Source organism: Argopecten irradians, chromosome 13 (genome assembly GCF_041381155.1).
Source record: "Argopecten irradians isolate NY chromosome 13, Ai_NY, whole genome shotgun sequence".
Classification (NCBI taxonomy): Eukaryota; Metazoa; Mollusca; class Bivalvia; order Pectinida; family Pectinidae; genus Argopecten; species Argopecten irradians.
This window is the reverse complement of record NC_091146.1, coordinates 36,228,450-36,248,415: the sequence shown is the minus strand read 5'-3', so window position 1 is coordinate 36,248,415 and position 19,966 is coordinate 36,228,450. Positions and strand designations below refer to the sequence as shown.

Genomic DNA, 19,966 nt, shown 5'->3' with positions numbered 1-19,966 from the left:
GTTATAGATACTGATATAACACTTACTAGTATATTGTATATATAGTATCATAAATACTAGTTCTGTTATAGATAATGATATAACACTTACTAGTATATTTGTATATATAGTATCATAAATACTAGTTCTGTTATAGATAATGATATAACACTTACTAGTATATTGTATATATAGTATCATAAATACTAGTTCTGTTATAGATACTGATATAACACTTACTAGTATATTGTATATATATAGTATCATAAATACTAGTTCTGTTATAGATAATGATATAACACTTACTAGTATATTGTATATATAGTATCATAAATACTAGTTCTGTTATAGATACTGATATAACACTTACTAGTATATTGTATATATAGTATCATAAATACTAGTTCTGTTATAGATAATGATATAACACTTACTAGTATATTGTATATATAGTATCATAAATACTAGTTCTGTTATAGATACTGATATAACACTTACTAGTATATTGTATATATAGTATCATAAATACTAGTTCTGTTATAGATACTGATATAACACTTACTAGTATATTGTATATATAGTATCATAAATACTAGTTCTGTTATAGATAATGATATAACACTTACTAGTATATTGTATATATAGTATCATAAATACTAGTTCTGTTATAGATAATGATATAACACTTACTAGTATATTGTATATATATAAATATAGTAGTCATAAATACTAGTTCTGTTATAGATAATGATATAACACTTACTAGTATATTGTATATATAGTATCATAAATACTAGTTCTGTTATAGATAATGATATAACACTTACTAGTATATTGTATATATAGTATCATAAATACTAGTTCTGTTATAGATACTGATATAACACTTACTAGTATATTGTATATATAGTATCATAAATACTAGTTCTGTTATAGATAATGATATAACACTTACTAGTATATTGTATATATAGTATCATAAATACTAGTTCTGTTATAGATAATGATATAACACTTACTAGTATATTGTATATATAGTATCATAAATACTAGTTCTGTTATAGATACTGATATAACACTTACTAGTATATTGTATATATAGTATCATAAATACTAGTTCTGTTATAGATAATGATATAACACTTACTAGTATATTGTATATATAGTATCATAAATACTAGTTCTGTTATAGATAATGATATAACACTTACTAGTATATTGTATATATAGTATCATTCTGAAGCTCCATTATGAAAAAGCTCTAACGGATGTGTCGTCATTATTGCTATTTTTATTATTATTTAAACCCTCCATATAGATTTACATATTTATATATTTTTACTGTACAGTCTAGTATCTGGTATTTAGAATTGTCTGTTCGCATAGGTATAGGACTTTCCAGTCTCCTGATTGGTCAATAGTCTTAACTTTGATTCTAACTACTTGTTATTGGCGTTCTGTGATCATTTGGTCACGTCATCAGTTGTCGAATGACGTCATACTACATGTACTCTTCCTTTTAATGTTGTAATAGTGTTGTATCCCCTGTACCGGAATCCCAATATCACGTCATGACATTGAAAGAATTCTAATAGTGTGGACAGAGTATTATCCTCTATTCCATAACTAGAGGTTGTATTGCATATATGGATATCCTCTATTCCATAACTAGAGGTTGTATTGCATATATGGATATCCTCTATTCCATAACTAGAGGTTGTATTGCATATATGGATATCCTCTATTCCATAACTAGAGGCTGTATTGCATATATGGATATCCTCTATTCCATAACTAGAGGTTGTATTGCATATATGCATGGAATAAACCAGTATTACACCACACTCGTAGGTATTGAGAGAAATCATATTTTACATCAGATGCTATTTTGTTGTTTTCTGTGTGCTTCGTCTTTTTCTCACTATTGTGACGTACATCACACATAGTAATGACGTAACAATAAATGGCTGTCTGAGAAAAGAAATTTGAAATTTTTATCTTGTTTTTTATTTAATTGTCAATCTCGAATTATGTATAACCGTATGAACTACAATGTAAATGACAGTTGTCTGTATAACTAATGTAATCATAACTGACTTTTGTTACAATGTTTGGTGTACAATTAAAATGGTTTGACATCTGTAGTGGAGCTTATTGCAATTCTTCATCGTGTTATCACAATTGGGCATTCAACAATGTACAGCCATCGTAAACTACATGTACACAAATATCTTCTGGTTAATTTGATCTGAAATTCACCTCAAGTTGAGGTCAATTTCACATAACTAAGGAAAAGTCAATCTGTCTCAGAATCAGGTGAAAGTTTTAATCGGAATTTACCTTTTTTCACTTTTCAGATAAATTTGACCTGGAAAACACCCACCTGAAATTGGCCTAAAACTGACCTGAAGATATTTTGCCTGCGTGCCCATACATAAATACAAATAATGATACTCAAGCCTCTGCTCATACCTAACAGCGGAATGAAAGTAGTCCCTTACACGCATTGGCTTGGTACATGGATGTCGTAATAGCAAGAATAAAATGTGAATTGGAATAGGTGAGAGTATGGTAGGAAATTCCGTATTTGCATAATACAGAGTTATCTGCCCCTGCTGGTAGGTATTGATTGTAACGTCATGGATTTGCGAGCGTAAGGTCACAAGAGAAAACCACGCGAATTTCGCTCACAAAATAATGCCGTCACAATGGATACCTACACGCAAGGAAGTAACTCTGTAAGATACAATGAAGGAAAACACAAAAGAAAACTATTCCTGGAAACATACGGAGATAAACGAATAACCGTTTCCATAGTAACTCATCCTCGATATTCCAGGGGATACTATCACTGACGTTGTATCCATGATAGTGACCCCCTGGGTATCGAAGATGACAGTACCACGTTTGCATGCGTTCATTGTTGACGTCATAATTAATTGTTGACGTCATAAAGACTGGCGCGCCGGATCGACCCAAATACCAGTATTCTTTCGGCGAAAGTCTATCTCACCTTTTGCGGTTCAGGTAATAAAACAGTTGTTTCATACCTTTTCAGTCAACAATCAAAACTCTTTCCCTCCGGCCTCGGGAAACAGTTCATCGGATTGTTCATAACACCTCAGGAAAGAGTTTTGACTGTTGACTGAAAAGGCATGAAACAACTGTATAATGTCTCGGAAATATCGACGGAGCTCTTCGGTCCGGTGGTATGGCAGAAGGAACTAAACATTTAATTGACCGTGTCCTGAACATAGAGCTACGGGTGTAACTATGCATTAAATTGACTGTGTCTTCAACATAGAGCTACAGATGTAATGGTACATGACATTTACATGTATGCATTAAAAAGCGTTAAGTGTACAAATTGATGGTGTTTTTCATACTTCATTTTTTTAAATTAAACGTGTTAAAGATGCTCCACCGCTGACAAATGGTATTTTTTCACTATCAAAAACAGGAGCAGACAAATTAATATTTGTCTTCAGTTACAAAAGTTACTTACTTTACACCATTACCACCATTGAAAAGTTTGAGCTTCTAATTTTACTTCAAGTTAAAAATATGAAAAATAATTAATTGCATCCCGAAAAAATTCCGTGGCACTATATTTTATATAGAATTAAGTAATGATTGCGCATGCACTAAAGAAGAAAAAAAAATTCTGTTATTTTTTGTGTTAATTAGGCATATATATATACACGATTAAACACCAATTATTGTTCAAATGATGAATATCATTTATGCTCTGTCGGCGGTGGAGCATCTTTAATAAATTTTAAGGTTAAAACTATCATCATGAAGCATAATTTACACTGTAATGCTTATTTAGATTCACACTCATTTCAAGATGGAAAAAATCCAGCAAATATAATAAAACAATTTTAGCATTTTAATTTCAGTTAATGCGTGATTATATCTATCGACCAAAGAAACTTCTCGGTCAATATTTTCTCTATGATTGATATAACCACGTATCGACCTCATACAAATGCTAAAGTACGTACAAGATACTATCTTATGTAGAAGATAAATAAAATACTGTATAGATGATTTTATTCCCGGGGGATTTTATTTAGCTATATTCGGAGCCAAGTTCAATTAACTACCCGCGAAATTGTTCACTCATTGATGAATGACAACCATAAAAAGGAATTCCATTCTGAATTCTTCTTTATTTACGAAACACATTGTAAGTAGGATTCATAAGTAGAAACAATCATTCTCCTGGTATAATACAAGGCCCATAAAATGTTAAATTTCAGATACACCTTACAGTCCCACAAGCGTAAAAAAACCTTTCGTTACAGTATCATGACCTTGTGCCTTACATATGTTTGTAATGCCAGATTATAGGGGTACTGTGTAACACCACTTCGCTCTGTTTATATCTACGTACAGGTATATTCGCCCATTTTAGGCCTGTAAATAGCGTAGTAATTGTGCCGCGAACTGCTCCTACCTCAGAGAATTATTCTGCCAGCTTGACTAATAACCTGTAGGCACGCCATGCTTTCAATTCTTTACACGACTGTTATGTCGTCTGCTGTAGTAACTTAGATGTACCCCAGTTGTCCTGTTATTACCACAATCGACCCAGATACAACATTATTGTTTAGAATACATAGATATTAATTCCAAATAATTATTCATTGACGTCTGATGAAATAATTGAATGCTATTTATATCTATGTAACCAACCTTGTCCTGGGAGGTAAGTGACTTCTGACCTCTTGTTTACGATATTTGCTGATAACATATTTTTAAGCCAATGAAAATGTGTGTTACAAACCAGATTGATATATTCATATTTATGAAAAAATGACATCTTTAACTTTTAGCTAATATACATAAATTTAGAAACCTTTTGTAATCAAAGTACTGAAAGTACTAAATGGCTCGGTCTCAATGATTGGAGAATATATTTCTAAAGTCAACACTTTTTTTGGACAATAAGAAATAAATTTTGCTAGTGTTCCTTCCAGTTTGGACTTTTGAGGATTCCTTGGACACCAAGGTGTTAAATAAGAAACACATACTAAACTCTTGGGAGCCCATTCTAATATTTCCTACGATGTTATATGCCAAATGATTTTATAGCATCTTTAACCTTTTCCTTGTTATTCTCATCAAGTTCCTGGGACCAAAGTATCAGTTAACAAGTATTGTTTTGCAGCAGAGACAGACAAGAGGCATATTTTTCTATGACAAAATGTCTTAGATATAGAATATGTCAGTCCTCTAGAAGACTTATCAATATAGTCATACCATTTCTGAGTGAATTGGTCAATTGGTCTACTTTTAACAAGTTTTTGTAATTATTCTTTTGTAAAACAGCAAGTTGATTGATATATCCAAACATGATTTAAACTAGCTCTGGATAAAATATCTTAAACATCTTACAGCCATTTAAAAAACGTCTGGTCTATTTTCATGTAAAGTATACATTATGCCAAAAAGTAATCATTCTACATTTTATTCCAATATCAATTGGGTATCTTGTTAGCTCGCCATAGACCATGAATTATTTAATACACTTTCTTAACTTGAGGAAATTACAAATGATTTTTCTACAATATTTGTATTTTTTTTCAAATCCCCATACTTCTGATGAGTATAATAAAACTGGCATTACAAGTGACTAAATATTTTCAGTTTAAAATCAACAGGAAGAGATACATTCCTTTGTTTTTTAAAAATAGTAGACACTGATTTAATTGTTTGTTCAGCAGTCTTTCCTTTTTTTTAAAAAAACGCTACCATTAATGTTAAAAATATACCTAGATATTAAAAAAGAACCATGTCCATGTGATGGTTTCCATATACATAAAAAGAAAACACAACTATAAAACAGTTTTTTCCTCCCTAGCGCTTTCTCGGCTCATGCCGGTCTTCAGGGGTTTGAATTATTTTATTTGTAAAACATGACGTCATAGTAAGATTACGTCAGAACATGGTACATAAAGATATTGTGAATGGTTCTGGAAGAAACTAACAAAAACATGAGGACAAAATAAAAACTAATATGAAATTCCTTTGTCCCGGAATGGAATTGAAAAGAGAGCTACATTACACCGACAACAAACCAAAACAGATCATCTCAGATATTTAACAGTAAACGAACATTGTCATATTGCATTGGATGTAATCGATTTAAGGGCAGTTCATGTGGTGACCGAAAAAGGTAAAATCACCACTTTCAGAGTGATCACAGAAGATTGATAGTCAAGGAGGGAAAACATATGACAACCTGTGTTATGCAAATTAATATTTAATTTATTTTGAATAAATTGTGCCGAAGATGATGATTAGTGTATTATTAACCATAATCTAAATATGTTTTCTAAAAATATTAACAACTAATGTCATATTGTGTTATAAATTTAATGTTTTATTTATTCTTTTTATTTCAAGCATGTACATGTCATAAAAATAAACAAATACCAAGTATATGCTTAAATCATATTAAAGTAAAATTCACAAATCACAACACTAATGTGTATTGTATATATGGAATGAAGATGATGATGGTAATTATTTGTATCAAAAATGTTTACAACATTAAATGTATTATATATATGGAATTTGAATATGATGATAGTAATTATTTTCAGATCAAAAACTATTACAGTATTAAGCTACCACAGTTGAAAATTATTTCTTTCATTTTGTTCACACAATTTTTCTCCTGGACTGGTTCCAATTGAAATGATACTTGCATGTAGACATTCTGTAAAACATAAGGAAACAATAAATGTATTAACAGAGTAATTACTGAAAAGGCTAATATCATATAATACCAGTTTAGAGTAAATATTATTGAAATTTATTTCCTGTTCAACATTCTGAAACAAAATGGTAAACACATGATCACTAAAAGACAAATCGTGGCAATTTATAATACTTATTTGGTAAGTGTTACTTGATGCGAGACTGAATGGACTTTGTAAATGACAACACACATTGCAAAGACAAATATATGGAAGATGTTCTTGAAGTAAGACTTAAGGAATCAGCAGAGAGTACAGAGACAAATACAGAACTGAAACAAAGCAGATATTGTGGCATCCTGTTAATCCAAATAAAAATTAAACGAATTACATGTATTATCAAAACAGTCAACATTTTCTTTCTATGTCTCGACATTTTGGAGAATTCACAAAACACTCCCAAAGTCTACTTGATGCCATAATATAGGTATTGATATTAAAATCATTGATGATTATGATGCAATGATATACATATTATACAGTTGTTTCTGATATTAGCTGTATGTCGTGTATAAAATGCCCTAAAAGTTTTATGTCGCGAAAAAAAATGCCCTTTTTTTGCCCAGCACCCTGCCCTTTTCAAATCCTAGCTGGAACACTGTATTGTTCTTTAGTCCTCCTGTTCTTTAGAGTTTTGTCCTTCATAAATTGATTGTAATACAGCAGTTGTCATATAATGTATGTGATAATGTGCACAAAGAAGTGTAAGTATACGCATATGCATGTGTCCATGGGCACGGTGATAAGTTTATTTTGCCGAGTAAAAAGTTCAAAGAACTAGTATTGTTCATACCCAAAGATGTAATCGCACTAAAAACAGTGATCGTGTAGGCTTTTTGTGTGATTGCATTTGTAAGACTGTGCCAGGTGGTAGAGATTAGTTCCGCTCGAGTGATCACACAATGCAAGTGAGAATCGGGAGTATGTTTATGAATAAAAAATCATTAATACATTCCTTACACCCTACATTTCTTACTGAGTTGTTGGAGCACAAAGAATGTCCCAGCTAATCTTTTCATGCGTGGCTCGAAAGAAAATATTTGAATCTCTCCAGAGGCAATAATACAAAATATTGCAGTATTTTTTTTCATTAAAGCGGGCCATGATAACGTGATAGCTTATGAAATGTCTGTATCTAGGTCATTTATAATGTACCTATTGTTCAGCTTAGGTCCATAAAACAGTTATCAACCTCACCTGGAGTTAATAGTTGTCAATCAATATCAGTTGGGATAACTTGTATCCAATCAATGTATATCTTTTAACAATAAAATGTACTTTAATAAAATTGTCAGTGTTAAATATAATCCAACAAAAAGGGCCAGGCTTATTTTAGAACTAATACTTACAAAGGAGAATAGTTTACTGTGTGTACTCAACAACAACCAACATAGCGAATTTAATGTGCGATATGGTTTCATCTTTTCTCTTGTTAACAATAAAATGTACTTTAATAAAATTGTTAGTGTTGAATATAATCCAACAAAAGGACCAAGCTTATTTCCAAAGTAATTCTTACAAAGAGAATAATTTATTGCATGTACTCACCAACATACGGAATTAAATATGCAACTTGATTATTTTTTCTTTTCTCTTTTTTCTAGAGGGAAGGCAGATCGTGGAGATTCCGTGCCATGTTCAGTGATACACTGATCATTATGATAGACGTCAGTCTAGCGGAGTTATCGCCCTTCTATTTAATATGGAGTTACCTCCCTTACAATATCATGAAGATCAACATGTATGTCTTTCACGTATACATATTTCGAACGTGATTTGGAAAACAATTCTTATGTGTACTTTGATGTGTTGACAGCAGCTGTGCAAGTTTATGGTTTAATCTTAGCTATTGAAAACTTACATTTAGTTATCAAAACGAATTTCTAGAGTAATTCCCCTTAATATTTTAACAAAAGTGATTAACAAGCAGTAGCATTGGAATCTACGAACACAATGACGAACAGTAAAAGTTAGTGTATCGACAATCCAGCAGCTAGAAACGAATATTTTGTTCTCCATGTATGTTAGGACTTTATTATTCTGTTGTGACTTCTCATTGGAGGACCATGGTTGATTTCGCTGAGCTACGCTACACTGATCACGTCGTTGGAGACCCATGGTTGATTGCGCTAAGCTACACTACACTGATCACGTCGTTGGAGACCCATGGTTGATTGCGCTAAGCTACACTACACTGATCACGTCGTTGGAGACCCATGGTTGATTGCGCTAAGCTACGTTACACTGATCACGTCGTTGGAGACCCATGGTTGATTACGCTACGCTACGCTACACTGATCACGTCGTTGGAGACCCATGGTTGATTACGCTACGCTACGCTACACTGATCACGTCGTTGGAGACCCATGGTTGATTACGCTACACTGACCATGACTGGTTGTGACTGTTGCTGTAGTATATAAATATAGATGATTAAAAGACAAAGGAATTAGGATACCAGGGGATTAACTTGTATAACATGTATTCAGTCCAATTGTCTGTAAATGTGCATGAATTACTAGGATTACACTGTTGTATTACATGTATTCAGTCCAACTGTCTGTAAATGTGCATGAATTACTAGGATTACACTGCTGTATTACATGTATTCAGTCCAATTGTCTTTGTAAATGTGCATGAATTACTAGGATTACACTGCTATATTACATGTATTCAGTCCAATTGTCTTTGTAAATGTGCATGAATTACTAAGATTACACTGCTGTATTACATGTATTCAGTCCAATATTCTTTGTAAATGTGCATGGATTACTACGTATTATTACACTGCTGTATTACATGTATTCAGTCCAATTGTCTTTGTAAATGTACATGAATTACTAAGATTACACTGCTATAATTACATGTATTCAGTCCAATTGTCTTTGTAAATGTGCATGAATTACTAGGATTACACTGCTGTATTACATGTATTCAGTCCAATTGTCTTTGTAAATGTGCATGAATTACTAAGATTTCACTGCTGTATTACATGTATTCAGTCCAACTGTCTGTAAATGTGAATGAATTACTGGGATTACACTGCTTTATTACATGTATTCAGTCCAATTGTCTTTGTAAATGTGCATGAATTACTAAGATTTCACTGCTGTATTACATGTATTCAGTCCAATTGTCTTTGTCAATGTGAATGAATTACTAGGATTACACTGCTGGTATTACATGTATTCAGTCCAATATATTCTTTTGTTAATGTGCATGATGAATTACTAGGATTACACTGCTGAGTTACATGTATTCAGTCCAACTGTCTGTAAATGTGCATGAATTACTAGGATTACACTGCTGTATTACATGTATTCAGTCCAACTGTCTGTAAATGTGCATGAATTACTAGGATTGCACTGCTGTATTACATGTATTCAGTCCAATTGTCTTTGTAAATGTGCATGAATTACTAAGATTACACTGCTGTATTACATGCTATATCCCTGTCTACCACCATATTCTGTTTGTTATTCCTTCCTAAAATACCGTATATTTAGACATATTGAATGATGTATATAAAGGATTTCCAGTTCTCTTATGTTTCAAATAATATCATATAATGAATAGAATCTTATACTCGTGACTATACAATTTGAAATTTATTAAATAAATTTCAATAATTTGATATGTCACATGTCTTTAGGCGAGTGGCATATGAAATAATTTAACGAGACTTAACGAGTTTAATAAATATCATATAGCGTAGCCACGAGCGTAAGATTCTATCTATCATATACATAATTATACAATATTAATTGAAATGTATCAAATTCATTATTTCGTTTTCTTGATAAGAGAGATGAAATCAGACTCATAGTGACGTTTCCCGTTTACTAAGACAATCACGCGATGCCATAATTTCTTTATGACGTCATTTTAACAGTGACGTCAAATTAGTGTTATTACAAGTGTGTCTTACGATATTTTATGACATGACTAAACAGACCAATTATGTGGAATGTCATGATTGAAACTGAAGTTTCGTCTATCTTGTCATAAATACTATTGCTGTGATAGATAATGATATAACACTTATTAGTATATTGTATATATAGTATCATAAATACTATTTCTGTTATAGATAATGATATAACACTTACTAGTATATTGTATATAGTATCATAAATACTAGTTCTGTTATAGATACTGATATAACACTTTACTAGTATATTGTATATATAGTATCATAAATACTAGTACACTTACAGTATATTGTATATATAGTATCATAAATACTAGTTCTGTTATAGTATAACAATTACTCATAAATACTGATATAACACTTATTTCCTGTTATAGATACTGATACATAGTATCAATGAAATACTAGTTCTAGTATAGATAATGATATAACACTTACTAGTAAAATTGTATATATAGTATCATAACACTTAATCTGTTATAGATACTGATATAACACTTACTAGTATATTGTATATATAGTATCATAAATACTAGTTCTGTTATAGATACTGATATAACACTTACTAGTATATTGTATACATGGTATCATAAATACTAGTTCTGTTTATAGATAATGATATAACACTTACTAGTATATTGTATATATAGTATCATAAATACTAGTTCTGTTATAGATACTGATATAACACTTACTAGTATATATTGTATATATAGTATCATAAATACTAGTTCTGTTATAGATACTGATATAACACTTACTAGTATATTGTATATATAGTATCATAAATACTAGTTCTGTTATAGATAATGATATAACACTTACTAGTATATTGTATATATAGTATCATAAATACTAGTTCTGTTATAGATACTGATATAACACTTACTAGTACATATTGTATATATATGTATCATAAAATACTAGTTCTGTTATAGATAATGATATAACACTTACTAGTACATTGTATACATAGTATCATAAATACTAGTTCTGTTATAGATACTGATATACACTTACTAGTATATTGTATATATAGTATCATAAATACTAGTTCTGTTATAGATAATGATATAACTCACTTACTATTATATTTGTATATATAGTATCATAAATACTAGTTCTGTTATAGATAATGAATATAACACTTACTAGTATATTGTATAATAGTATCATAAATACTAGTTCTGTTATAGATACTGATATAACACTTACTAGTATATTGTTATATAGTATCATAAATACTAGTTCTGTTATAGATACTGATATAACACTTACTAGTATATTGTATATATAGTATCATAAATACTAGTTCTGTTATAGATAATGATATAACACTTACTAGTATATTGTATATATAGTATCATAAATACTAGTTCTGTTATAGATAATGATATAAACACTTACTAGTATATTGTATATATAGTATCATAAATACTAGTTCTGTTATAGATAATGATATAACACTTACTAGTATATTGTATAGAAAGTATCATAAATACTAGTTCTGTTATAGATACTGATATAACACTTACTAGTATATTGTATATAATAGTATCCATAAATACTAGTTCTGTTATAGATAATGATATAACACTTACTAGTATATTGTATATATAGTATCATAAATACTAGTTCTGTTATAGATACTGATATAACACTTACTAGTATATTGTATATATAGTATCATAAAATACTAGTTCTGTTATAGATAATGATATAACACTTACTAGTATATTGTATATATAGTATCATAATAAATACTAGTTCTGTTATAGATAATGATTATAACACTTACTAGTATATTGTATATACGATAGTATCATAAATACTAGTTCTGTTATAGATACTGAATATAACACTTACTAGTATATTGTATATATAGATATCATAAATACTAGTTCTGTTATAGATAATGATATAACACTTACTAGTATATTGTATATATAGTATCATAAATACTAGTTCTGTTATAGATAATGATATAACACTTACTAGTATATTGTAAATTTAGTATCATAAATACTAGTTCTGTTATAGATAACTGATATAAACACTTACTAGTATATTGTATACATAGTATCATAAATACTAGTTCTGTTATAGATAATGATATAACACTTACTAGTATATTGTATATATATAGTATCATAAATACTAGTTCTGTTATAGTATAATTGTATATATAATATATACTACTTAACTAGTATATCTGTATTTATATAGTATCATAAATACTAGTTCTGTTATAGATACTGATATAATCACTTACTAGTGTATATTGTTTATAAGATTTTAATTGTAAATTACAAGGAGATCCCGAGCTGTTCCAGATTGACATCATTTAAGATAATGATATAGAGATATGGTAAACTATAGTATCATGAAAACAGCAACTTCTGGCAGAGATAATGATATAACACTGTCATATTGTAGAATATAGTAGTGAGTGTTGTATGGAAACATTGCAGTTGGAAATTACAATGCATTGTATACATATAATGCAGAAATTAAGTATTGGATTATAGATAACCATAGAACACATACTCGTATATTGTATATAGTATCAAATTTACTATCATATCACTTGTTAACTTTACCACTTTGGCGTCGATAGCCCGATCATATAATTATGGGTAATATTCTGGTCACAATAATGAATATTAGTATAAAGTCGTACTAGTTCGAAACTGTAATGATATAACACATACAAGAATATTGTATAAATGAGCCAGATAAAAACTAGATTCTTGTGATGAGTGAAAGTATAAACCCACCTAAAAGATCATTGTAAATATAGTAGGTAGGCATCATACGGATACTAGATCTGTTATAGATAAATGATATAAACAGCTTACTACTCGAATATGTAAATATAGTTCGTGCTGCTAAATCACTAGTTCTCTTGAAAATAACCATATAACACTTACTAGTAATTGTATACAGAGTATGAAATTGATAGCAATTCTAGTCTTATAATACTAATACGCATATTGTAACCCTTAGTAACAATAATACCTTCTGTTATGGTGTGACATCAGGTATAACACTACAAATTCCAAGCATGCCTTCTAGCTCTGCTTATCAGATCCTGAAATAACACTGAGCCTAGTTACATTGTATATTATAGTATCATTATAATACGTTTGTGATAGATAATGATATAACACTGACTGGTCGTATGAAACAAATGATAAAATATTTCATGAAAACTGTAATACATAACACTGAACTTTAACTGTATAAATTTTTTTGCATGTTATATCACAAACATGAAGTTAGATGATAGGGTTTTTTAATAGCTATGTTGTAGAAAATACATATTTTCATTCATATATTTTTGTTATAGCCATATATGATAAAACACTTACTGTTTGTTTTGATGCAATATTTTGAATCATAAATGACTAGTTTTTGTTATAGATAAAATATAACACTTTACTCGTAGCATTGATATAAATAAAATCATCGTTTGTAGTTATTATGAGTTTACTACTGATATAGCTCTTACTAGTACATTGTATACAGAGCCTCATAAATACAGTTCTGTTATAGACTAATGATATAACACTGTTAAGTGTTTTTATTATCATAGTCTCATAAATAAAATTCTGGTATAGATAAATATACTGTATTAGTATATGTTGATAATAGTATAATTGGAAATATGAATTGTGTTATAGATAATGATATAACTATGTACACTTACTAGTATATTGTATATAATTCAGTATCATAAATACTTGTTCTGTTATAGATATGATAAACACTTACTAGTATATTGTATATTAGTATATTCTAAAATACTAGTTCAGTTATAGGCAATGATATAACAATTACTAAGTTCTTACGGGGGGGGAGGGGGGGGGGGGGGGGGGGGGGGGGGGGGGGGGGGTATATTTTCATATCGTACTAAGTTCTGTTATAGATAACTGAATAACACTTACTAGTATATTGTATATTTAGTATCATAAATACTAGTTTCTGTTATAGATAATGATATAACACTTACTAGTATCATTGTATATTATAGTATCATATAATACTAGCATTCTGTTATAGATAATGTTATATAAAACACTTACTAGTATATTGTATATATAGTATCATAAATACTAGTTCTGTTATAGATTACTGATATAACACTTACTCGTATATTGTATATATATATCATAAACATACTAGTTCTGTTTATAGATACTGATATAACACTTACTAGTTACAGTGTATATATAGTATCATAAATACTAGTTCTGTATACTTACTAGTACTTGTATATATAGTAGAAATACTTTCAGTAGTATCATAAATACTAGTTCTGTTATAGATAATGATATAACACTTACTAGTATATTGTATATATAGTATCATAAATACTAGTTCTGTTATAGATAATGATATAACACTTACTAGTATATTGTATATATAGTATCATAAATACTAGTTCTGTTATAGATACTGATATAACACTTACTAGTATATTGTATATATAGTATCATAAATACTAGTTCTGTTATAGATACTGATATAACACTTACTAGTATATTGTATATATAGTATCATAAATACTAGTTCTGTTATAGATAGATATAACACTTACTAGTATTGTATATATAGTATCATAAATACTAGTTCTGTTATAGATAATGATATAAATAACACTTACTAGTATATTGTATATATAGTATCATAAATACTAGTTCTGTTATAGATACTGATATAACACTTACTAGTATATTGTATATATAGTATCATAAATACTAGTTCTGTTATAGATACTGATATATAACACTTACTAGTATATTGTATATATAGTATCATAAATACTAGTTCTGTTATAGATAATGATATAACACTTACTAGTATATTGTATAACATAGTATCATAAATACTAGTTCTGTTATAGATACTGATATAACACTTACTAGTATATTGTATATATAGTATCATAAATACTAGTTCTGTTATAGATACTGATATAACACTTACTAGTATATTGTATATATAGTATCATAAATACTAGTTCTGTTATAGATACTGATATAACACTTACTAGTATATTGTATATATAGTATCATAAATACTAGTTCTGTTATAGATACTGATATAACACTTACTAGTATATTGTATATATATAGTATCATAAATACTAGTTCTGTTATAGATAATGATATAACACTTACTAGTATATTGTATACATAGTATCATAAATACTAGTTCTGTTATAGATACTGATATAACACTTACTAGTATATTGTATATATAGTATCATAAATACTAGTTCTGTTATAGATAATGATATAACACTTACTAGTATATTGTATATATAGTATCATAAATACTAGTTCTGTTATAGATACTGATATAACACTTACTAGTATATTGTATATATAGTATCATAAATACTAGTTCTGTTATAGATACTGATATAACACTTACTAGTATATTGTATATATAGTATCATAAATACTAGTTCTGTTATAGATACTGATATAACACACTTACTAGTTATATTGTATATACTTATAGTATCATAAATACTAGTTCTGTTATAGATACTGATATAACACTTACTAGTATATTGTATATATAGTATCATAAATACTAGTTCTGTTATAGATAATGATATAACACTTACTAGTATATTGTATATATAGTATCATAAATACTAGTTCTGTTATAGATAATGATATAACACTTACTAGTAGTATATTGTATATATAGTATCATAAATACTAGTTCTGTTATAGATACTGATATAAACACTTACTAGTATATTGTATATATAGTATCATAAATACTAGTTTCTGTTATAGATATTGATATAACACTTACTAGTATATTGTATAATAGTATATCATAAATACTAGTTCTGTTATAGATACTGATATAACACTTACTAGTATATTGTATATATAGTATCATAAATACTAGTTCTGTTATAGATACTGATATAACACTTACTAGTATATTGTATATATAGTATCATAAATACTAGTTCTGTTATAGATACTGATATAACACTTACTAGTATATTGTATATATAGTATCATAAATACTAGTTCTGTTATAGATATGATATAACACTTACTAGTATATTGTTATATAGTATCATAAATACTAGTTCTGTTATAGATACTGATATAACACTTACTAGTATATTGTATATATAGTATCATAAATACTAGTTCTGTTATAGATAATGATATAACACTTACTAGTATATTGTATATATAGTATCATAAATACTAGTTCTGTTATAGATACTGATATAACACTTACTAGTATATTGTATATATAGTATCATAAATACTAGTTCTGTTATAGATAATGATATAACACTTACTAGTATATTGTATATATAGTATCATAAATACTAGTTCTGTTATAGATAATGATATAACACTTACTAGTATATTGTATATATAGTATCATAAATACTAGTTCTGTTATAGATAATGATATAACACTTACTAGTATATTGTATATATAGTATCATAAATACTAGTTCTGTTATAGATACTGATATAACACTTACTAGTATATTGTATATATAGTATCATAAATACTAGTTCTGTGTTATAGATAATGATATAACACTTACTAGTATATTGTATATATAGTATCATAAATACTAGTTCTGTTATAGATACTGATATAACACTTACTAGTATATTGTATATATAGTATCATAAATACTAGTTCTGTTATAGATAGTATCACTAAGTATACTAGTTAAATACTAGTTCTGTTATAGATAATGATATAACACTTACTAGTATATTGTATATATAGTATCATAAATACTAGTTCTGTTATAGATAATGATATAACACTTACTAGTATATTGTATATATAGTATCATAAATACTAGTTCTGTTATAGATACTGATATAACACTTACTAGTATATTGTATATATAGTATCATAAATACTAGTTCTGTTATAGATACTGATATAACACTTACTAGTATATTGTATATATAGTATCATAAATACTAGTTCTGTTATAGATAATGATATAACACTTACTAGTATATTGTATATATAGTATCATAAATACTAGTTCTGTTATAGATAATGATATAACACTTACTAGTATATTGTATATATAGTATCATAAATATAGTTCTGTTATAGATAATGATATAACACTTACTAGTATATTGTATAATAGTATCATAAATACTAGTTCTGTTATAGATACTGATATAACACTTACTAGTATATTGTATATATATAGTATCATAAATACTAGTTCTGTTATAGATACTGATATAACACTTACTAGTATATTGTATATATAGTATCATAAATACTAGTTCTGTTATAGATACTGATATAACACTTACTAGTATATTGTATATATAGTATCATAAATACTAGTTCTGTTATAGATAATGATATAACACTTACTAGTATATTGTATATATAGTATCATAAATACTAGTTCTGTTATAGATACTGATATAACACTTACTAGTATATTGTATATATAGTATCATAAATACTAGTTCTGTTATAGATAATGATATAACACTTACTAGTATATTGTATATATAGTATCATAAATACTAGTTCTGTTATAGATAATGATATAACACTTACTAGTATATTGTATATATAGTATCATAAATACTAGTTCTGTTATAGATACTGATATAACACTACTAGTATATTGTATATATAGTATCATAAATACTAGTTCTGTTATAGATAATGATATAACACTTACTAGTATATTGTATATATAGTATCATAAATACTAGTTCTGTTATAGATACGATATAACACTTACTAGTATATTGTATATATATAGTATCATAAATACTAGTTCTGTTATAGATAATGATATAACACTTACTAGTATATTGTATATATAGTATCATAAATACTAGTTCTGTTATAGATAATGATATAACACTTACTAGTATATTGTATATATAGTATCATAAATACTAGTTCTGTTATAGATAATGATATAACACTTACTAGTATATTGTATATATATAGTATCATATATACTAGTTCTGTTAAAGATACTGATATAACACTTACTAGTATATTGTATATATAGTATCATAAATACTAGTTCTGTTATAGATAATGATATAACACTTACTAGTATATTGTATATATAGTATCATAAATACTAGTTCTGTTATAGATACTGATATAACACTTACTAGTATATTGTATACATAGTATCATTCTGAAGCTCCATTATGAAAAAGCTCTAACGGATGTGTCGTCATTATTGCTATTTTTATTATATTTAAACCCTCCATATAGATTTACATATTTATATATTTTTACTGTACAGTCTAGTATCTGGTATTTAGAATTGTCTGTTCGCATAGGTATAGGACTTTCCAGTCTCCTGATTGGTCAATAGTCTTAACTTTGATTCTAACTACTTGTTATTGGCGTTCTGTGATCATTTGGTCACGTCATCAGTTGTCGAATGACGTCATACTACATGTTCCCTCCCTTGTAATGTTGTAATAGTGTTGTATCCCCTGTACCGGAATACCAATATCACGTCATGACATTGAAAGAAGTAATTCTAATAGTGTGGTCAGAGTATTATCCTCTATTCTATAACTAGAGGTTGTATTGCATATATGCATGGGATAAACCAGTATTACGGCACACTTGTAGGTATTGAGAGAAATTATATTTTACATCAGATGCTATTTGTTGCTTTCTATGTGCTTCGTCTTTTTCTCACTATTGTGACGTACCTCACACATAGTAATGACGTAACAATAAACAGCTGTATGAGAAAAGAAATTTGAATTTTTTATCTTGTTTTTAATCTAATTGTCAATCTCGAATCATGTATAACCGTATGAACTACAATGTAAATGACAATTGTCTGTATAACTAATGTAATGATAACTGACTTTTGTTACAATGTTTGGTGTACAATTAAAATAGTTTGACATCTGTAGTGGAGCTTATTGCAATTCTTCATCGTGTTATCACAATTGGGCATTCAACAATGATGTACAGCCATCGTTAACTACTTGTACACAGACAAAATATCTTCTGGTCAATTTGATCTGAAATTCACCTCAAATTGAGGTCAATTTCACATAACTAAGGAAAACTCAATCTGTCTCAGGATCAGGTGAAAGTTTTATTCGGAATTTACCTTTTTTCACTTTTCAGATAAATTTCACCTGAAAAACACCCACCTGAAATTGGCCTAAAACTGACCTGAATTGACCTGAAGATATTTTGCCTGCGTGCCCATACATAAATACAAATAATGATACTCAAG

General features: G+C 28.3%; 1 long non-coding RNA gene across 1 annotated transcript; it reads left to right on the top strand.

Annotated features, from left to right (window-relative positions):
- The first annotated feature begins 854 nt into the window (after positions 1 to 854).
- On the top strand, positions 855 to 19,633 carry LOC138305521 (uncharacterized). Its single transcript, XR_011205713.1, has 2 exons — positions 855 to 1,779; positions 19,291 to 19,633. It is a non-coding gene; the product is annotated as an uncharacterized lncRNA (long non-coding RNA).
- Positions 19,634 to 19,966: the final 333 nt, after the last annotated feature.